Source organism: Miniopterus schreibersii, assembly GCF_964146895.1.
Source record: "Miniopterus schreibersii genome assembly, chromosome: 1".
Taxonomy (NCBI): Eukaryota; Metazoa; Chordata; class Mammalia; order Chiroptera; family Miniopteridae; genus Miniopterus; species Miniopterus schreibersii.
In genome coordinates, this window is record NC_138101.1 from 77,225,637 (window position 1) to 77,249,567 (window position 23,931).

The following is a 23,931-nucleotide window of genomic DNA, read 5'->3' on the forward strand; positions in this document are numbered from 1 at the left end:
TTCTTTATGTCAAAGAAATCACAAAAGTCCTAGAAATCATTCTGGAATTTAAAAAGCTTGTGGCTCGCCCTAGCCTGTTTTGCTCATTGGTTAAAGCATTGGCCTGAGGACTGAAGGGTCCTGGGTTCAATTCTAGCCAAGGGCATATACCTAGGTTGCAGGCTCGATTCCCAGCCCCAGTTGGGGCGCATGCAGGAGACAACTAATCGATGTGTCTCTCTCACATTGATGTTTCTCTCTCTCTCTCCCTTCCACTCTCTCTGAAAAAGCAATGGAAAAAACATCCTCCTCTGGTGAGGTAAAAATACAATACAATACAATAAAAATAAATAAATAAATAAATAAATAGCTTTTGGTTCAATAATATCATGTGGTCATCAAGATGATTCACCAAAATTTCTGCTCTACTAAACACTAAAAAAAAAAAAAGGTTGAGCATTCCTTTAAAAGTGTTTTATTTACAACTCTGCCAACATTTCTATACATACGTCTGAATTTTAAAGGTCCCTGAATAGTTTTCCCCTTCACAAAATATCTTTCCCAGCACCAAGCATCATGCTGAAAATTGCACTTCTAAAGACAATTTCCTTTTGGTAGAGTCTTTAAAATTTTTTCTTAAAAGCTTCTCTTTGAAAATGTAGAGACCCAGGGGTGGAACAAACCTAAATGTGGTAACTGTTTATCTACACAAAGGTCACAATGGGAGACACCCAAGAGTAAGATCACAGAGGAACGGTCCTCAGTGGGAAAGGGCTAAGAATGCAGAGGTCAGAAGAAAAAGAAAGGGCACAGATTAGAACAGAAGGACACATAAATAACATGGTTTTGATTTTTAATCGCTTTTACAACTTCTCTAAAGGGGGAATATACTTGGAGACTTTACTGCAGGCTCAACATATGTGACTACAGACATTTAACATTGCCAGTTCCAAATATGTAAATTGACTCCTGCAGTATGGAAGACACTGTTTCTTAAAAGTATTTATTAGTGTAAAAATACTGGTTAAAGAGCTTTCTGGAAATCTGTTTCAATCGATATATACCATAAGAAAATTGCCCAAGGAACTGATACAAAGATGTAAAAACAAGAGTGTTGCTTTAAAAATAAAAAAGAGGAAAAAAAAATGTGTTCAGAAGCTATTATGTAGGTCAGATGCGTAGTATTAATTGGTTTCAAAGGGGTTTAGGCTTAAAAATAGAACCCACTCTACATAGAAAAGACAGATATTTGCTCTGTTTACATGTAAACTGGGACAGTTTCCTTTCTTCTAGATCTGGAAATTGGGATAAGTAAGGACACTCACAAGAAGAGATGCCAAGTCTTTTTTTTTTCCTTCTTTTTAAATTGATTTTTCATTTATTTTAAGCTGACCAAAAAAAAAAAGAGAAGAAAAATTTCATAGCCACTGATAAATAATAAAACAGCCATAAAGGAAGACATTTGGATAGAGACAGTTGTCCCTCAGTAACAATTTTTGTCTTTTGAAATGTATCTTCAAGTGAAAATCTTTAGTCTCTGAAGTATGTGATGCCTGAGAAAGAAACTTGAGGAAGCTCAGTTTTCTCACTCCCACAGAAAGACAACTTCATGTTGGTAAGTAAAATAAACATTAATTAGATATATATAACTTAAACACTTTTATTGTAAGACTGAATATTTCTTTCAAAAGTTGTGGAATGCCGATAACTATGATTTAATTAAACTTTAGTTTCACAATTTTTCCATTTTCAAAAGAGGTTATATGTAAATAAAGTTTATATAGCCCTAGTTGGTTTGGCCCAGTGGTTAGAGTGTTGGCCAGTAGACTGAAGTGTCCTGGGTTTGATTCCGGCCAAGGGCACGAACCTCCTTGGTTGCAGGCTCCATCCCAGTCCCAGTCAGGGAGCGTGAAGGAGGAAACCAATCGATGTGTCTCTCTCACATCAATGTTTCTCTCTCTCTTCTCTCTCTTTCTCTCTCCCTTCTACTCTCTCTGAAAAGCAATGTAAAAAATATCCTTGGGAGGATTAAAAAAAAGTTTATATAATATTATACTTAAGTATAATTCTTCCCCTTACCCAGAATATTCTAAGGAAAATATTGCTGGATATACTTTCTACAATGATTTTTTTGCTGCCGATTAAACTCTCCTTTTAAATCCCAACAATAATATGAGAAGAAATTGTGTGACAGTGAGAACATGTTAAATAAGTGGAAATCATGATTCTCAGGAGGCTGTTGCAGCCAGAGGTGGGTGGAGTGAGATTCCTGACAGTTGATCATGAGCACTTGGGAGCTGCCTGAGCCTTGCAAACTGAGGCAGCTAGTGAGAACTTCTCAGATTTCCTTTCTGTTTTTGTTTTGCTTTGAGAATTGTAACAACTTTGTGGCATGCTTTTGAGAACTCTCAGCTTTAGTGTTTTTGGTTGAAATCTTAGTGGCTGGATTCTCTGCCCACTAGCACATTTCCATAACCTTCAGAGACAGCTTCCTTGCCAACTCTTCCAAAACTTTTTAAGCCTCTAATTCTCCATTAAACCCTTTAAACTCAAAATGTGGTTTGCCTCCTCTATTTCTGAAAGAACAATGACTTTTCCGAGCTCTAACAAGGATGTATAACATCCATCAAGGGCTCTATTAATTCATGTTAAGATACAACCAGTTCTCATATTTACTCACTCCAGCTATCAGCAAGACCTGGGATCAGAGATGTCAGATGTTTCTCAGCTTAAACATGCCCATCTGTGTTCTTCAGAGTACCACTACAAGTACATCCTGCAAACTACTTTTCTCAGACTTTCAATGAAATAATGTGAGAGTGGGAGTCAGAAAAGAAAGGGAAGGCCATTTTTCCTCTGGAGGTAGTTTCCAAAAGGCAGACATGATCAGCAACTGAGAGTGCTTCTCAGTGGCTGAGCGCCCCAGCAGCACTGGCGGAGTTATAGCAGCAGCGGCTTATCATTTCTTAGACAAGGTCACCAGCGTGCTTCCAACAGCAAGACTATTGGAACAACAGGCTCATGGGCCCCAAGGAAAGTGGTAGCTTCATTATTTTAAGATAACAAAATATTTAGGAAAATAATGTATCAAATAGAAAAATAAAGTGATGAACATTTAGAAAATAATGGGTGATCTGGAGGTAAGCACAAACTACACAACTCTCAGGGAGTCAACCCATAAACTTCAAGTGTTATATTTTGCATATTTTGTCTATTCATCACATGCAGGTGGGAACCCTAATCATTTAAGAGATGTAAATAACTCATTGTTTTGTTTCATTTTCAATTCACCTTACGTTTCTTGTTGTGGATTTTCTTTCTTGATTTTTCCGTACATGTCTGTGTATAGCAAGGAAGTAACTGGCCCTGAAAATAAGTCCCATTACTGAAATTTTCTAATATAAACTGATAAAATGTCACCTTGGTATTATTCACCAATACAGTGATTCTGGTTAATAAGAGCCAGTTCCGTGACATGGGTCTCCTTTCTGTGGGCTGTCAACATTAGAATTCTGATGCTGACGTTCTGAAGGCCAGATTCTAGATCCAGATAAATTCATATTCTGGGAGGCCCCTTTGGGGTGAGCCAAAAAATCTCTCTCTTGGCAAAACTCTGACCTCATCATAAGTAATTTCTTCAGAAGTTAATAGAAAGCAATTGAAATAACAGATTAAATTTCCCCTTAATATGAATGCATTGTTTAAAAACATGTTAGTGGGTGAGGAAATGCACAGAGTAAGAAATACAGCTATTTACTGTAGAGCTGCTACTGGCGCAGGCTGGCATTTTTCCACAGTGCTAATTATACCTGCTGTGCCAATTAGTCTTCTGCCCAGCCATGGCCATTATACTTCCCATTATTTTTAATGGTTGGTGCCAAAGTAATGCATTATGAAAATTTATTTGAACACAAAACATAGAAAAATACTTCTAAATACTATTTTTTTAATCTCTCGGGCATCATATATTCTATCAAGAGAGTACGTCTGAGCTGGATTCACCTATGCCATGGAGTTTGAGGTGGAACCTCAGTGCATCTTTAAAACATTTTTTCTACCTATATGGTTTAAAACATGGCAGTGATTTAGCATGCACCCTTGGCTCCATCACCCTGCCTACACTAAAGAAAAACTAGTTTCTCAAGGAGGTCAGACTGACCTGGTAAATGTTACCTGCCTATTGCTGGGCATTTACAGAAGAAGGAGAAAGTCACAGAAAATGACCCAGACACAGGCCCTTTGCCTGTCAAACAAGAAGAGCCAAGGATTAAAAATAAAACATACATCATGTAAGGTCAAGAACTCCTGTTGTGCTAAGAGCTTTTGAAGCCTGGAAATACCAGACAGAGGCTTAAGTGTATCTAGGATGAAAATAAAAGTTCTGACCCAAGATCGTTAGCATGACACTCAACCCATGACCAAAGCTCCCACAGGTTATTGCATTCAGTTTAACCAGGGCTAGAAGGGCAAGGCAAGGCCAGAGAAAATAACACTCATTCAATTTAAACACAATTTAATTCTCTGAAGACTTTTTTAATAGGTTCTTGGAATCAACATCTTAGCACTCCGACTGAATGCTGCTATTTTAGGAAAATAAAATTACTGCTATTACTATTTTCTGGACAAATTCAAGGATCTAAAAAGCCAAGTGAGGTGCCATTGGCTCTTCCACCATGTAGTCCAAAGATCAAAGTAGGGATGAAGTTGGTGAACAGTTCTAAAATATTATGTGTCCAGGTGCTTTAAGATATGCTACCACCATCCACTTTTTATTCAAATAATCTAGTATGCCATATATATACTTATACTATAATAAAATGGGCCCAGTGTTAGACTGACCTCTTAAAACCATTTCCATTATCACTACCTTGGGCTCTTTATCTGTTCAGAGCATACCAGAAAAGTACAAAAAGAACTTGAGCACCTAAGAAATCATATTAAGTGCAAATTGTATTCTGAATAAGCAACATATTTTGGTTTATCCAAATGTATATCTAATTCTTTTTTTTTTTTTTTTACCTTTATTGATTTCAGAGAGAGGAAAGGAGAGGGAGAGAGAGAGAGATCGGCTGCCTCCTGCACGCCCCTGACTGGGGATCCAGCCTGCAACCCGGGGATATGCCCTGACCAGGAATCGAACCCTGATCGCCTGGATCCTAGGTTTACTTTCAGCCACTGAGCCACGCCCGGCCGGGCTGTCTAATTCTTTATAAAACATCATCCTCATGGTCTGTGTAAATTATTTGTAAAACAGTATTATCTGAGATTAACTATTCTTAGGCAAGAAGCAGGATTGCTTAGCCAGCTGTCACATAGAAGAGAAATGCTGAGAATCTTGAACTTTGTGAAGGTATATTTTACTTGCAATCAGGACTAGGAGCTCTATTATAGAAAAATTTGATAAGCTATACTTTAGCAGAAGTAAAGGAAGCCCAATAATTCCACAGGTCAAAAGATAAATCAAAAGAAGAACTATCCCAAGAGTAGGGCACAGTGGTGACTAAATAGGGAGTATGCTCACTACCTTATTTTTAAGACAGACCCCGGGCATTTTCATACTTACTGAACATTGAGATAAAAATCTTATCTCTTAAATGTATAATTTAATGAGTTCTAGAAAATGTGCACATTCATTAATTAAGACTGTAATCAAGATATAAAACATTTCCATCACCACACAAAGTTTCCTTATGTAGTTTTCCAGTCAAAGCCCACAACCACTACCCTAGGCCACAAGCGTTCTGATTTCTATCGCTACAGAGAGTTTTACCAGTTGTACAATTCATACAAATTTACTGTCTGTAAACTTCTGTGTTTGGCTGCTTTTGTACAATATAATTGTTTGAGAGTCATCCTGTTGTTGAATCTATCAATATTTGTTTCTCTTTTATTACTAAGTAATATTTTATTATATAAATATTCCCTGATTTACCTACCTATTTTATTGGTAACAAGAAATGGAATGATATGAGATTTTACCCTAATTGCAAACTAACAAATTAGCCTGCCATAGTGTCATAAACACTGATAAGACGTGAGACTCTTGGGTCAGAGATAAAGGACATTATTATTCATGGCAAAACAGGAAACATGAACTTCATGTTTGCATCAGTTTCCCTTGAGCCACCTCCAAGTCTCATGAGCATCATATGGAGGTGGATCCAGGTGGATTCTGCACACAAAATAGGTTTGTGTCACAGCTGGGATTCTCCCACATAGAAGCCCCTGATCTTTAAAAGAAATTGCTTGTAAACTTTTCCTATCTTTGCCTTAGAGAGATATTATCTGTATTATTCTAAACAAGTAATAAATATGTTCTCTGCCCCTGTAGTAGACACCATCTCTGCATTTCAAGATTGTTTTCTACAAACATCTTAGAAAAGACCATCCAGAACAAAAGTTGTTGTAAGACATGCTGAAAAATCATAGAGAATAGTCTTTCAATATCCAGTAGTGAGCACGTTAGTTTTTTCCAGTATTGGACTAATATGTAAATACTTGAGGATTGTCCATGTAATCAATCATATCATGTGTAAATAAAAAGTTTTATTTTTCCTCTAAAATTTTTATTTTCTCCTTTATTTTTTGTCTTGCCAATTAAAATATTGCAGTGGCAAGAAAAAATATTAAATAGATAGGTTTAGAACTGACTTCTTATAATTTTGTTTTCAATCTTAGTATAAACATATTTAATAGTTCATCATGTATGATGTTGGCTGTACATTACTTATATATGTACTTTATCACTGGAGAGAGTTTCCTCTATTCTTTGATTGCTTCATATATTTATGATGAATGGATGTTGAATAGATGTTAAATTTTGTCAAATGCATTTTAGGAATCCATTAGAATGATTATATACCTAAATCTTTTGTTCTATCAATGTGAATTACAGTGATTAATTTTTGAATGTTAAACTCCCTTAAATTTTTTAAATAAATTACACTTGAGCATGATATATTATCTCTTATTTATGTTGCTGGATTTTAATGCTATTATTTTATTAAAGATTTTTGCAGCTATTTTCTTCATGGTTTTTGGTCTTTAATTGTATTTTCTTATAATATCCATGCCAGCTTTATCACCAGAAAAATGATGGCCTCATAAAATGTACTTAGAGTGTTTCTTCTTCCTTTATTTTCTGAAAAAGTTTCTTTAAGAGTGGAATAAGATTCACTATATTTCTTTCTTAAATGTTGGATATAATTTAGTAATAAAACTAGCTGGATCTAAAGTTTTCTTTGCAAGGAGGCATTTTATTTAAAAATTTAATTTCTTTAGTAGATATAGAGTTTTTAATCTTCTATTTCTTCTTGTGTCAGTTTTGGTAAAACGTTTTCCAAAGAATTTGACCGTTTCATCAGCATTTTCAAGTTCATTAGATTAGAGTTGTTCATAATATTAATTAATTATACTTTTGATATTTTAATCATATGTTTTGACAGTCCTCTGTCATTCCTGATTTTGATGATTTGTGTTTTTCTGCTCGTTATCTTTTTCAGCTTTGTTGGGTATTTATCTATTTTAGTAAACTTTTTATAGAAAGAATAGCTTAGTTAATTCCTGCTTGTTTTTTTTCATTATGTTCTTACATAAATATAATCAACTATATAAAGGAGCAAAGGCAATACAATAAATTAAGAATTGTCTTTTTTAATTAAGATATTTTTAAAATATAACATTCTGCAAATTTAAACTACGAAAGGGGAGAAATTATTTTCAAAAATATATATCCGGTCAAGGACTGTTATCCTAAATAGGCAAAGAACTGTTAAAACTGAACAATAAGAAAATAAACATCGCCATTAAAAAACGGACCAGAGCTCTTAACAGACACCTCCCCAAAGGTGATATACAGATGGCAAATAAGCACAAGAAAAAAATGCTTCACATTATAAGCCACCAGGTAAATGCAGATTTAAACAACGAGATACCACGTATACATAATAGAATCGCTCAAATCTAAAACATCGATAACAAATGTGGCCAAAGAGATGGAGCAACAGGAACTTTCATTTACTCCCAGTGGGAATGCAAAATGGTTGAGCCACTTTGGAAAGTAGTCTTGTGGTTTCTTACAAAACTAAACATGCTCTTACTATATGATTTAGTAATTGTGTTCCTTGATATTTATCTCAAAGTGTTCAAAGTTATATTCACATAAAAACTTGCTCAGGAATGTGTATGAAAGCTCTATTCATAATTGCCAAAACTCGAAATCAAGATGTGTTTCAGTAGGTGAATGAATAAATAAACTGTGGGACATCCTGATAATGCAATATTATTCCGTGTTAAAAATAAATCAACTATTAAGCCATGAAAAGACATGAGGAAACTCAAATGCATTTTACTGAGGAAATGAAGCCAATCTGAAAAGGGTGCAGACTGTATGATTCTTCTATATGACATTGTGGAAAAGGCAAAACTGTGAAAACAGTAAAATGGATTAGTGGTTGCTAGTGGTTGCAGAAAGGGATCGCTGGGAGGAATAAATAGGAGCACAAAAGATTTTGGGGGCAGTGAAAATACTTTGCATGGTACTATAATGATTGACACTGTCATTAGATATTTGTCCAAAATCATAGAATGTACAACACCAAGAGTGAACCCTAATATAGATGATTGACTTTGGAGGATAATGACATATCAGTGTAGGTTTATAAATTCTATTAAATGCATTGCTCTGGAGGGGATGTTGATAATGGGGGAAGCTATGCATGTGTGTGAGCAGAAAGCATATGGGATATCTTTTTACCTTCCTCTTTATTTTGCTAAGAATCTAAAACTCTTCTAAAAAACTAATTCTTAACAACAAAAAGACAAAATATACTTTTCCCATTTATATGAAATTTAATAAATGACCATGTTAAATTATATTGTATGAGAATATATATATACAGGGATTTAAAACTCTCTAAAAAATAAAGGAAACAATCACAAAAATCAATAAAGTATTTATGTGTAATATAGAAATAAGAAATATAAAAGAAAAGGCTCACAGGAGAGGCTATTGGTGCTTGTTGTTTTTCTTGTACTCACTGTTGGTTCCATGGCTGTTTGAGTTATAAATCTTTTTCAAAGTGTACATATTTTTCTGCATATATGAGATATATTACAATAAAAAAGAAAAGTTCAGCACAAGGTAGTTGATAGCATACTGATACATCATTTTTTTTATAACTGAAGTGCCTTTATATTATGCTTTACAAAGTGCCATTTTGAAAATATACTATCAAATTTAAATGCAGAAGCAGTAATGATAAAATTGAGCAATAGCTGACCTAGCTCACATTTTATCACTTTTTCCATAGCTTAGATATGAAACCTGTGATTAAATATAACAGTATGCAGTGTGTGAAACTTAAAAGGAAGAAACATCTCTATGGGCCCTGTTTCATCTCCTCTTTTTAACAAAGTCCTTATTTTTTTATAAACAATAAATAAATGCCAGTGTGTGATAAACTATGGAGTTCTAGGTATAACAAACCCACATGTGCTCTGTCTCAGATTGCTTTTGTCAGATATGTGTTTAGTTTTCTTGCCAGAAAAAATGAGTTGCAGGAAGACTGTGTTGTCACCCCAGATTTCCATTAACATTATGTGGAAATAATGGACCACTACTAAGATGGAAGACAGTTAACTATAACTAAAATCATCACAATACTTCTTACATAAATCCTTAAGTTTTCATATTATACTCTTTAGAACACTCATAATTTATGGGTGATGTTCTTAATTGATTAAAAGTGTGCTTCTTATTTTATCTATCATTTCCTATTTCATCCTTAGTCACTGTCTGCTGACAACGAGTTAAAACATCTGACTTCTATTTATATTTTTAATTCCTAGGACCCCAAAAATTGTACATTATGTTTTATAGTTATGATGCCTTTCCTTATTATGGGAGTATATTTTATGCATTATATGTTTCATATTTATATACAGTATAATAAATACTATAAGAAATGTTATATTACATACCCACCTATTATGCAGACAATGGTTTAGGTACTGAGTATACATAATTCACAGCATATATAAGGCTTTCCACAGGTGAGACTAAAAAATAGGCAATGAATTTAAAAGAATATAAATATATGGCCCAGCTGGCGTGGCTCAGTGGTTGAGCATAGACCTAAGATCCAGGAGATCGAGGTTTGATTCCTGATCAGGGCATGTGCCCCTGTTTCAGGCTCTATCCCCCGGGGGGGGGGGGGCTTGCAGGAAGCAACCAATCAATGACTCTCATCATTGATGTTTCTATCTCTCTCTCTCCCTCTCCCTTCCTCTCTCTGAAATCAATTAAGACATTAAAAAAAAGAATATAATATATAATAATAATTCAATCAAGAATATAAACATATAAATACGACGGTGAGGCTTGTGGAGTTACTTTGGTTTTGAGGGTTTTATATTTAAACTAATATTTGAACTTAATATTTAAAGATGTAAGTTATACACAAACCTAAGGTGACGGCTGGTGTTAAAGCTCTAGGGGAAGGAGTGATCTTGGCATGTCCTAGGTCCCAGAAAACCAGGGTGGCTGGAGAAAGTTAGTTAGGAAGAGAAATAAATGAAATGAGAACATGGGAATTGGCAAGACCCGTAGTTGGTACCACTCTGGAGAGTCATGAAGCTTGGGAATGATTGGTCTTTGAGTTGAATCAAAACTGAAAGATAACAACAAATGGTGTAGTTTTCTCGTAAAGATTTCTTTTTGTCTGCAGTCTGTGAGGATGATCTGTGCTGTTTTCCTTACTTTTCTGGACTCTCGGTTTATTCACTTTGGTCTATTCACAGTAGAACTGCATGTTACCTGTGCTAGGTTCAACAGCAAGTCTGAGACTCATGTAAGCTAATAATTGTCCTTGAAAACCTCTGAAACCTCTCATAAAGTACAGTGTAGTTGGTTTTCTATTCATAAATCTGTGCATCAACCCCAATGTATCCAAATATTGAGAACCACTCTGATTATCTCAAGGAAGAACCAATTGAAAGTCTGTATGCAGATTCTGGGCATTCAAATTGTTTAGACTTTAATACAATTGCCAAGTCCCTAAACTGAAGGGTAGACATTTCTTATTTGCCTGCAGGGTTTATAACATTCACATGTTTGCTCTATGAAATAAATAAAATAAAGGAGCCCTATCTTATGCTAGGTGTAGGTTCTGTAGTCAGAATGAAATGCAAATACACAAATGAGAATATACTGTTCTTACTTCCAGTTCTACAACTCCCAGCTACACTGTGGGAAACTGACAGCAATTCCTGGGGATCTTGATACTTCTATTTCCAACACAACATTGATTTTCTTGCTTCAACCAGATCTTTTGTTACTTTATCACTGACTTTCTCTTTCACTTGTACCTTTAATCTTTATATTTTCATCATTACTTCCCCTCGGCGTTCAAATAAATCTTTAGATGTTGTCTCTCTAGAAGTTACTTTACTGAAAGTTATCTTGTTTTCACTTTGCCATCAAATTCAGTAGAAGAATAATTTCTGTTCTCAGTTCTCACTTTTTCACCTCCACCTAATGCGAATTGACTTTTGCTATGCTACCATACTAAAACTTGGGTTTCAGTATATGACTAGTTTCCTAAACTTCTATTCCTAAGATCTAGTCTAAAGCCCTCTGCTGTATGGCCTCTCAGAAAACTTCTATGGTGTTTTTTTTCTTTAAAAAAAATTGGTTTCATTTTCAAGACACTAACTAGCCTCACATCCTTTCTGATTGATCACTTTTTTATTGCTTGTCTCCTTTATATGCCCACCCCTTAAATGTGGATATTCTCCACGGCTCAGGATTCAGCCCATGTATCTCATAAATGTCCATACTCTTACTTTATGTCTCATCCACTGACATCTCCAACAAAATCTCTACTCAAATGGCACCCAAATTCGTATCTTCGAACTACAGAACTTCTAGAACAAAATAAAATGCACATTGGCTGGCTCTTTCTAAATATTACATATTATATAATTCTATAATATTTAATACATATACTATATAATACTCTAAATGACTTCAAGGAATAAGTATAAAGTTAAATTTGCTACTAGTTCTCTTAAAATCCACCAGTCTTCTATATTCTATACATAGTGTCAGGCCACCATCATCTATACATTCACCCAAGCAAAAATCGCAGGATCACCTTTTACCATTCCTTCTCTTTCACCTTCCATTCACAGGACAGCAATCTAACGAGTCTGTCTCTATAATGGCTTTCATGTTCAAACAGTCTATTTCTTTTTTCTACTCTTACTTATGGCAGTTTATATTTAATTCTTGTATTAGTGCAATATATTCCTTAAAAACTTTTAAAATATTCTTTCCTTTTTTATACTCAATTTCTGTTCAAAGTTACCTTTTTGAAAATAGATACTTTTGGAAACTCTACTACCTGCTTAAAAATAATGATGGCTCTACTATTGGGAGAATAATGTGCCTGATATTTCAGCCATTTTGTCGTTAGAGCCCAGTTTTTATTCCAACCTCTTTCCCGAAACCTGCAATTCCTATGTCAAATCATAGTTTCCAGCCACTCAGGTACATGTAGAGTTTGTCCAGCATGCCAAGAAGATACAAAGATGAAATGGGGGAAGATTGTCTGTTACTATTGGAATTCTCACAGTTCATGTCTTAGAATATATTTTTCAATTGTTTTAAAGCTTTATTCTCTTGGGTTTCAGGCTATATTTCAGTGATTTGCACTTAGATGTTGCTCCAATAGTTGTTTTTGGAAATGATGAAAGGGTTAGGAAGGCTTGCATTTTATAATAGAAAGAAAAAGGGATAGGAGAGGATAATATTTTTAAAGAGCAAGTGGAGCATTTTCTATGAGGTCATCTTATTTTAAAAATGTGATTTTATAAATCAAATGAGAAATCTTTTTATAAAACACATTATTACATTTATTTCTAAAATTCCGTGATTTTACCCTTCAGCATTTTTTTAATATTCACATTTTCCCAGATCTTATCACCACAAGATCATGTTTTCTAACATTTACTCCTGAGATCTTCAAATATTCTCATGCATGGTTATACTATCTTCCAAAGGAAGCAATAGATCTATACTGGTGACTTCTCAATTGAATCCTCAGTAATGATAATGGTGCTACTTTTATAAAACTCTGAAGTACCAAGCTCTATATCTGATATTGCTGCTCTTAAATTTTATTGAGCCAGTTACTTCTAGTGTCTAAGGAGACAGCTAGGAACTGTTAGATGCTGCACTAACACCATGAGACTACATTACTTGATAGCACCGTAATGCATTATACAATTTATTGAACTTGTAGACCACTTAGCCTATTCCCTCAGTATAGTTGTTTCTTATGAAAGCATGCTGGTTTTGTAGCCAACAATGCCATCTTACTTTCTCAGGTTCATGTAAATAAACTGCAAAACAGACCACAACATGCATAATAAATTTCCCTTATCACCAATAAGCATTTAAAATAATAGACTCTCAACTCTTGCTCATTTAGATGCATACTACATACTATTTTTATTCTACTCCAGCTCATTTTGGAAACAGCTCCTGTAATTGTTAGAGGAGGTAAAAAAGCATTGGTGTTGTTATCTTTCATTTTGCCAAGCCTAGATTACTTTATAATTAAATGTGGCTTTATGATTTGAATAATAGCTGTGTTTGATGTTCAACATTAGAAGTGACCATCTACAATATGCCTTAGGTCAATCCCACTGTGCCGTCGAATCTATGCAATTTATCCTGGAGCTGTTTAGTTTCCACTTCTTTCCCCCAGCTTTTCTGGGAGGGAAAGGCAGGCACTGTAACTTTAAATTCAGGATAGAAACTGAAAACCAATCTGCTTTTTACCTGTATGCCTAGGAAAAATAAGAGCAAGTGAATTTTTTTATATTCCAATATATTGATAAATCACCTCCAAAAATGCTAGAGTTCCTGAAAAAGACTAGTTACCAGTAAAAGAGCTTTATAAACTATCTTCCTCGAGGGTTTTTATGTCACAGTATATTTAACTACCTCACATTTCTAGAACTAGTACTAAAATTATTTGAGATATTTCCCATGTTTTTTTGTATACTAGTTGAATAATTCTAATGATTGGAATTTCAGATTCTGTTGTAGGACAAAGAGATCATTTGGCAATCTAGAATATTTTGTCTGAACATTTAATGAAATATTACAGAAAAGAAAACGCACATACTCATCCCTTGTTAGTTTTTATGCTATAAGTTCTATGTTTAATTTCATAATGTGAAGCCATCTGGACCAGGGCTTTTGTTTGCAGGGAGGTCTTTGATTACTGCTTCAGTTTCATTAGTTGTTATCAGCCTATTCAGGTTTTCTGATTCTTCCTCATTCAGTTTTGGAAAATTGAACTTTTTCTAGGAATTTGCCCACTTCATCCAGGTTGTCCAGCTTGGTGGCATATCGTTGTTCACAGTATTTTCTTACAAACCTTTGTATTTCTTTTGGGTCAGTTGCTATTTCATCTCTTTCATTTCTGGTGTTATTTATTTGGGTCCTCTCTCTTTGTTTCTTGATGAGTCTGGATAAAGGTTGATCAATCTTGTTAATCTTTTCAAAAAACCAGCTCTTGGTTTCATTGATCTTTTATTTTGCTTTTTTAGTTTCTATGTGATTTATTTCCACTCTGATCTTTATGATTTCTTTCCTTCTCTTTCTAATTCTTTAAGTTGTAGGATTAGATAGTTTATTCAATTTTTTTCTTGTTTCTTGAGGTAGGCCTATGATGCCATGAACTTCCTTCTCAGGACTCCTTTTGCTGTGTCCCATAGATTTTGGGTTGTTGTGTGTTCATTTTTATTTGTTTCCATGGAGTTTTTTATTTCTTCCTTGATCTCATTGGTAACCATTCATTGTTTAATAACATGTTATTTGGCCTCCACATGTTTGAATATTTTCGGATGTTTTTATTGTAGTTGATTTCTAGTTTCAAGCCATCATGAACTAAGAAGATGCTTGATATGATTTGAAACTTCTTGAATTTGTAGAGACTTAGTTTATGTCCTAACATGTGGTCTGCTTTGAGAACATCCCATGTGCACTTGAGAAAAATGTATATTCTGCAGCTTTGGGGTAAAATGTCCTGTAAATGTCAATTAAATCCATTTGGTCTAGTGTGTCGTTTAGGGTCACTGTTTTTATTTTGAAATTTTTTTACTAGAAGATCGATCTAGTGATGTCAGTGGGGTGTTAAAGTCCCCAATTATGATTATATTGCTGTCAGTTTCTCCCTTAAAGTTCTCCGTGAGTTTTATATATATATATATATTTGGGTGCTTCTGTATTGGGTGTATATATGTTTACCAGGGTTATAAGCTCTTTTTGCACGGATCCCTTCAATATTATAAAGTGGCTTACTTTGTCTCTTGATATGACCTTCATTTTGAAGTCTATTTTGCCAGATATGAGTATTGCTACCCCAACAATTTTTCATTATCATTTGCATTGAAAATTTTTTCCATCTCTTCACTTTTATCCTGTGTGAGTCTTTTGCTTGGAGGTGGGTCTCTTGTAGACAGCATATATATGGGTCATGTTTTCTTATCCATTCAGCTACCCTGTATCTTTTGATTTGAACATTTAGCCATTTACATTTAAGAATATTGTTGATAGGTACCTATTTGTTGCCATTTTTATTTATGCCTGTGTGTCTTGTCTCCCTATATCTTCTTCTTACAACAGCCCCTTTAGCATTTCTTGAAGAGCTGTTTGGTGGTAGTAAACTCCCTTAGCCTTTTTTTGTCTGTGAAACTTTATTTCACCATCCATTTTAAATGATAGCCTTGCTGAATAGAGTAGTCTTGGATTCAGTCCCTTGCTTTTCATTATTTTATATACTTCATGGCACTCCCTTCTAGCCTGAAGTGTTTCTATTGAGAATCAACTGAGAGTCTAATGATAGCTCTGTTGTAGGTTACTTTCTGCCTTTCTCTTGCAGCTTTTAAGATTCTTTCTTTGTCTTTAACGTTTCCCATTTTAATTATGATATGTCTTGGTGTGGGTTTTTTGGTCTTGATTGGGACTCTGTATTTCCTGGACTTGAGTGACTTTTCCCTTCACTAGGTCAGGGAAGTTTTTATCATTTTTTCAAATAGTTTCTCTCTTCCTACCTCAGATTCTTCTCCTTCTGGAACCCATATGATATGGATGTTGTTGCATTTCATGCTGTCCCAAAGCCCCCTTAAACTCTCTTGCTTTTTATTTTATTTTTTCCAATTGCTGCTCTAAACAGGTGTGGTTTTTTTTTTCTATCCTATCTTCTAATTTGCTGATTCGGTCCTCTGCTTCTTCTAGCCTACTATTGATTCCATCTAGGGTATTCTTATTTCAGCTATGTCATTCTTTATTTCTCATTGATTTTTTTTTTTTCTATTTAATCCTCACTCAAGGATATTATTTCCATTACCTTTCAGAGAGACTGAAGGCAATGGGAGAGAGGGAGAGAGAGAGAGAGAAACATCGATGTGTGAGACACACATTGATTGTTTGCCTCCTGCCCATGCCCCAATGGGGTTCAAGGATCAAGCCTGCAACTGAGGTATGTGCCCTTGGCTGGAATTGAACCCGGGACCCTTCAGTCCATGAACCAACACTCTAACCACTGAGAAAAACTGGCTAGGGCCCAACTGATTCTTATTCATGGTTTCAATCTGTTTTTTCATGCTGGTGTAGTTCTCATTAACTTCCTTATAGTTCTCATTAAGTTGCTTGTAGTTCTTGCTAAGTTGCTTGAGCACCTTTATAATCATTACTTTTAATTCTTTATCTGACAGTTGCTTGCTTTCATATCATTTAGTCCCTTTTCTGGTAATTCCTCCTTTTCTTTCATTTGGGAGTAGTTTCTTTATCTCCTCATTTTTATTGTCCCTTTGTATTTGCTTCTATATATTAGATCAAACTGCTATGCCTCCCAGTCTTTGTGGGGTGACCTTCTGTAGTAAGTGTTTTGTGGAACCCAGTGATGCAGTCTCTTAGATCTCCTAAGCTGGGTGCTCTAGGAATGTCCCTTGTGTTAGTTATTCGGGCTCTCCTGTTGTAATTGGGCCTTGAACATTATTGTTGTGTTCATGGATGGAATCTCCTCTCAGGCTGTCTGACTGTGAGGCTCACCCATGTTGTGTTAGCTGTTGTGCAGGTGGGCAAATGATCAGTCACTTTGCTTTTGGAAGCCTGGCCTTCTTGATATCACTGCCTAAACAAATGATCCTTCCATCACTTGAATCTATAGTAGGAGTAGTACTACTTTTATTCACCTATACAATTTAATGAGTTCTTTCCCTTAAACAATGCTAGAAAAATTGGACATTTGTATGAAAAAAAATTTGTATCTTTTACTATCAGAAACTTACTATTATTTACTTTTTAATTAAAAAGTTAATTAAAGATGGCTTATAGATCTAAATGTGAAAGCTAAAATTAAAAAGAATCATGAGGAAAACAGGATAATTTCTTCATGACTTTGAAAACAAAGATTTCTTGAGAAAGACTGAAAATACAATAAATACAAAAATTAGAATACACTTCATCAGAAGTAAAAAATTCTGTTTATCTATAGCCAATATGAAGAAAATAAAAAGATAAACAACAGACTGGGGATAATATCATATATATATATATATATATATATATATATATATATATATATATAGAGAGAGAGAGAGAGAGAGAGAGAGAGAGAGAGAGAAAGAGAAAGGATTTCTGTCTGAGCTACTTAATGCACTTGGACATAACCATATGGAAAATAGAAACAAATTAATAAAATTGAACAGAAGACTTAAATAAGCATTTCACAATACTAGATATCCAAATGACCAATAAACATATGAAAATAGTCTTTCTGTAATTAAAACCAAAATAAAATATGGCTAAACACTCATTAGAATTTAATTTAAAAAGAAAGAAAATGCCAAGCTTTGGCAAAGATGAGATTCAACAGAACTTTTATACATGGCTGGAAGAGAGGTAAATGAGAGTACTGGTGCCAATAAGTTTTTATCAGTTTTTCATACAGGTAACCATACCTGAACTATTAACCATCAGTTTGAATCTTAGGTACATAACCAAGGAAATGGGTGCATATATCCACAAAAAATATATACAATATTTTCACAGCAGCTTTATTTAAAATGGCCACAAAGTATGGGTCACTTCAAAGTGATAAAAATATGGGTTACCAATTGATATTTAAAGGAACATTATTAACAGTTATGCAAATAAATTAGAAAACTTAAACAAAAGTTATAAATTCCTTGAAAATGTACACTACCAAAACTCTTTTAAGAAATACATAACACTCATGGATTGGAAGAATTAATATCATTAAAATGTCCACACTATCCAAAGCAATTTATAAATTCAATGCAATTCCTATTAAAATACCAACAGCATATTTCACAGATCTAGAACAAACATTTCAAAAATTTATGTGGAATTAAAGAAGACCCCAAATAGCTGCATCCATCTTGAGAAAAAAGAACAGGGTGGGAGGGATCATTTTATCAGACATCAAACTGTACTACAAAACTACTGTAATCAAAACAGCCTGGTATTGGTACAACAATAGACATAGAGATCAATGGAACAGAACAGAAACCCCAGGAACAGACCCATGTCAGGAACCAGCCTGAAAGACGAACAAACCTGAGTTCGAGTGGTGGGAATTAAAGAAATTAAGTGCATTTATGGGACCAGGAGGGCTGCCCTCCAATGAGGTGCAGCCTCAAATGGCTTCAACGCCTTTATTATATAGTGAGTAACAAACAACTGGTAAGGAAGTGAGGGTGATACAAAATAGTTCTTTCAAGGCTGCAAAACACACTTTCAGCGTAAACATCCTGCCTCCTACATGAGCCCAGACCTTGGTAACTATCTTAATTTCGGATCCCCACAGGAACCTGTGGGGAGGGTCGAGCCCCTGACTCCAGACCCTCAGGTGGCGTGGACCATGTTCAGACATGTCACTGGCTCCCAACAGACCCACACCTTTATGGTCAATTAATATTTGACAAAGGAGGCAAGAGCATCCAATGGAGTAAAGACAGTCTCTTTAATAAGTGGTGCTGGGAAAACTGGACAGATACATGCAAAAAAATGAAACTAGACCACCAACTTTCACCATACACAAAAATAAACTCAAAATGGATAAAAGACTTAAATGTAAGTCATGAAACTATAAAAATCTTGGAAGAAAACATAGGCAGTAAAGTCATAGACATCCCACATAGAGGAATTTTCACTGATACGTCTCCTAGGGCAAGAGAAACAAGAGGAAAAATAAACATATAGGACTACATTGAATTTAAAAGCTTCTGCACAGTAAAAAAAAAACAGCCTCAACATACAAAGGAACCCCACGGTCTGGGAAAACATATTTGCCAAGGATGTATCTAATAAGGTACTAATTTCCAAAGTGTACAAAGAACACATACTACTCAGTAAGAAGAAGACAAACAACCCAATTAAGAAATGGGCAAAGGACTTAAACAGACACTTCTCCAAAGAGGACATACGGATGTCCAAGAGACACATGAGAAAATACTCAACGTCGCTAATCATCAGAGAGATGCAAATTAAAACCACAATGAGGTATCACTTCACACTTGTAAGAATGGCTGCCATCAACAAATCAACAAAGGACACATGCTGGCCAGGGTGTGGAGAAAGGGGAACCCTAGTCCACTGCTGGTGGGAATGCAGACTGGTACAACCACTATGGAAAACAGTATGGAGGGTCCTCAAAAATTAAAAATGGAGCTGCCTTTTGACCCAGTGGTCCCACTTCTAGGAATATATCCTAAGAATCCTGAAACACTAATCAGAAAAAACTTATACATCCCTTTGTTCATAGGAGCACAATTTACAATAGCTAAGATCTGGAAACAGCCCAGTAGATGAGTGGATAAAAAAGCTGTGGGACATTTACACCATGGAATACTACGCAGCTGTAAAGAAGAAGGATCTCGTACCCTTTGGGACAGTATGGATGGACCTGGATAATATTATGCTAAGCGAAATAAGCCAGACAGAGAAAGACAACGTCACATGTTCTCACTTATATGTGGAATCTAAAGAACTTAATTAACCAATGAACAGAAATGAATCAATGACATGGAAGCATGAATCAACCTGACGAATCTCAGAAGGATGGAGGGGGAGAGGTTAATCAAAGAATTTATGCTCATATACACACAACCTAAGGACACGGACAATGGTGTGGAGAGACTGGGGAGGGGGAAGGACTGGGTGGAATGGGTCATTGGGGAGAAAAAAGGACATCTGTAATATTTTAAATAAAAATTAAAAAATTAAAAATAAATTTTAAAAAAGGAATATATAACTTATACAACTCTACAAATCATTTTGCCTGTGTGGTTCAGTGGTTTAGAATTGACCCATGAAACAAGAGTTCCCTGGTTTGATTCTGGATCAGGGCACATGCTCAGGTTTCAGGCTCAAGCCCCAGTAGGAGGCATGTAGGAGGCAGCTGATTGATGTTTCTCACTCATTGATGTTTTAATCTCTCTATCCCTCTCCCTCCCTCTCTCTCTAAAATCAATAAAAACATATTTTAAAAAAAGAACTAGGTCTCTTTTTAAAAACACATTCATTTCAAAAAGAAAAAAAAATTTGACAAATTGCCATACCCATTTGTGATTTAAAAAAAATAATTCTCAACAAATTAGTGCACATCTATAAAACTCTATGTTTAACATTATACTCAATGGTAGATTTTTTCATCATAGTAAGTAAGATTTTCTGCACTTTCATGTCATCAAGGACATCACCCAAGTTTATTTTCAGAACTTCCTTAGTTTCACTTTCTATATTTAAGCTCATTACACTCACTGATCCATTTGGAGTTTATACTAGAATATGTGTGATTCTAATTTTGTCTTTGTTCATATACTTATGACTTACAATAATTTATTAAACAGTTCACCTTTTTTTCTCACTAATTTCACATGCCTCCGTTGTTATATACTACATTTTCTTTTTTTTTCTTTTTTAAAAATATATCTTTATTGATTTCAGAGAGAGGAAGGGAGAGGGAGTGAGAGAGATAGAAACATCAATGATGAAAGGAGAGTCATTGGTTGGCTGCAGCCCGCAACCCGGGCATGTGCCCTGACCAGGAATCGAACCCCGATCGCCTGGATCCTAGGTCGATGCTCAACCGCTGAGCCACGCCCAGCCGGGCTATACTACATTTTCTAATGCACTTGGGCTATTGCTACAATTTTTATTGTGATGAGTTGGACTATCTAGCTATTTAGGCATCAGTACCACACTGTTTTAATTGTATGTTTATAATATACTTTTGTAAGTGGTGGTGTCATGTACGTATTGCTCTTCTTTTTCAGAATTTTTCTCAATATTCTTGATTTTTGTTATCATCTATATGAACTTTAAATTTAAGTTGATAGTTTTAAAATATTTTGATTTTAGTAAAAATTTAGTACTGAGCACTTCTTTGCATTTATATCTGTGTGAATGTTCATTGATCATATCGCTCTATTTTTAGTTAAAAGACCTTAGAAATATCATGTTATCTTAGATATATACATCAAAACTTAAAAGAAAATATTTCATGTCAGTTATAAAATTATCACTATATGTGTGAGCCTGCTACTTAACCGAAAATTCTTGTCTTTGAAATTTGGGGACAGACTCTTTCTGATATGTGTGGCTTATCTGTCTTCAATAAATCATATCTTTTTGTCATTGAAATGAACTAGTGTTTAACTAAATAATTGAGTCTACAGAGTTGTGCAAACCCTGATTAAGAATTCTCTATTTATATTTTGACTAATGATTATCCACTCATTATTCCTTCATGATATATTTCTGAAATATTTCTCGTTTGGGATTATTTCACAAAAAAATTATGAAAGCTTTTTTATTTTCACTGTTGCAATTTAGCCTCACACTGTTCTGGAGAATATCAAATGAATACTTTTATTCACTGACAAAGTGTCTTGATTGGAAAGGTGTTTTTGGTCATTAACCTTATGAAAAATTTATGATGTCTCAGTAAGTATTCTCCCTGTGATTTTGAACTTCAGAGTCCCTCTTTCTTATCATGGGAACAAATTACTTTGTTTTAAGTGATTACATTTTTTAACTTTAATTGATGATAGCTTTAGAATACTAAAAATGCAAAAGTGATTGTGCTTTCCTCTTCTATTCTATTTCTTAAACATTATAATAGGTATTATCAAAGCTTAGATTGACAATTTCAAGAGCATACATTGGGTTTTTATTTCTCTAATTGATAACAACAGGGTTAAAGCAAATACTCTGTACAATAACCAGATTTTAATGAGTACTTGCCTGTTACGGGTTCCCATCCATTATTTAAATACAGACAAAAACTTCCCATAATGATAAGCACTGATATTTTAAAAAATACAGTGGAAATTTAGTTAAATCAAATTCTGACACAGTACATTTCTATTAATTATATTCTGTCAATAGAGAATTTAATAATTCCCTTATGGCTCAAAACTTTAAAAGCGGGATACATATGGCATTATTATTTTTTAATTAATAAACTTTCATTCTTAGAGCAGTTTTACATTCACAGCAGAACTGAGCAGATGATACAGAAAATTCCTAAAGGTCACCTGCCCTCACACATGCACAGACTCCCCCATTTTCAACAACCCCTACCAGAGTGGTACATGTGTTCCAATCAGTAAATCTACTTTGACATCATTATCACCTGAAGTTCATAGTTCACATTAGAGTTCACTCTTGGTGGTGTACATTCAGTGGTTTGGACAAATGCATAATGACATGTGTCCACCAGCACAGTAACATGCAGAGCGGTTTCACCCCCCCAAATCCTCATGCTCCACCTGTTCATCCCTCCCTACCTCCCCTAATCCCTGGCAATCACTGATTTTTTTAATGTTTCATAGTTTTATTTTCTCCAGAATGTCATGCAGCTGGAATCATACAATGTGTAGCTTTTCCAGACTGCCTCCTTTCCCTTAGTAATATGTATCTGAGTTTGCTCCATGTCTTTCTAAAACTTCAGCGCTCCTCTTTTTAGCACTGAATTATATTGCGTAGTCTGGATGGACCACAGTTTGTCCATTCACCTACTAAATAACACATTGGCTGCTTCCAAGTTTTGATAATTATGAATAAAGTTTCAATGAACATTCATGAACAGGTTTTGTGTGGATATAAATTTTTAGCTCTTTGGGAGCGTAGTTACGAGAGTGTATGGTGTATGGAAAGGTATGTTGGGTTTTGTAAAAAACTGCCAAACAGTTTTCCAAAATATACCATTTTGCATTCCCACCAGCAACGAATCAGAGTTCTTATTACTCAACATCCTCAGTCACATGTGTTGTTAGTATTTTGGATTTTGGCCATTCTAATTGGTGAATAGTGCTGTGTCATTGTTGCTCTAATTTTCACTTATTTGATAACCAATGATGTGGATCATCTTTTCATATGCTTATTTACTATGCTTTGGCTAGGTGTCTGTTCAGATTCATTGCCCATTTTTTTTATTGAGATGTCTGTTTACTTACTGTTCAGTTTAAAGAGTTCTTTGCATATTTTGAATAATAGTTTTTTATCTGGTGTCTTTTGCAAATATTTCTCCCATCTGTAGCTTATCCTCTCATTTTATGGACACTGTCCTTTGCACACAGGACCTTTTTAATTTTAATGAAGTCTAGCTTGGCAATGAATTATTTCAGAAATTGTTCCTTAGTGTTGAGCTAAAAGTCATCACCATACCTAAAGGTTATTTAGATTTTATTCTGAATTACATTTTAGGAAATTTATAGTTTTATGTTTTACATTTAGGTCTATGATCTATTTTGAGTTCATTTTTGTGAAGGGTGTAAGATTCATTTTTTTGCATATGTATGTCAAAGTTGTTCTAGCATAATTTGTTGAAAAAATTATATTTGCTC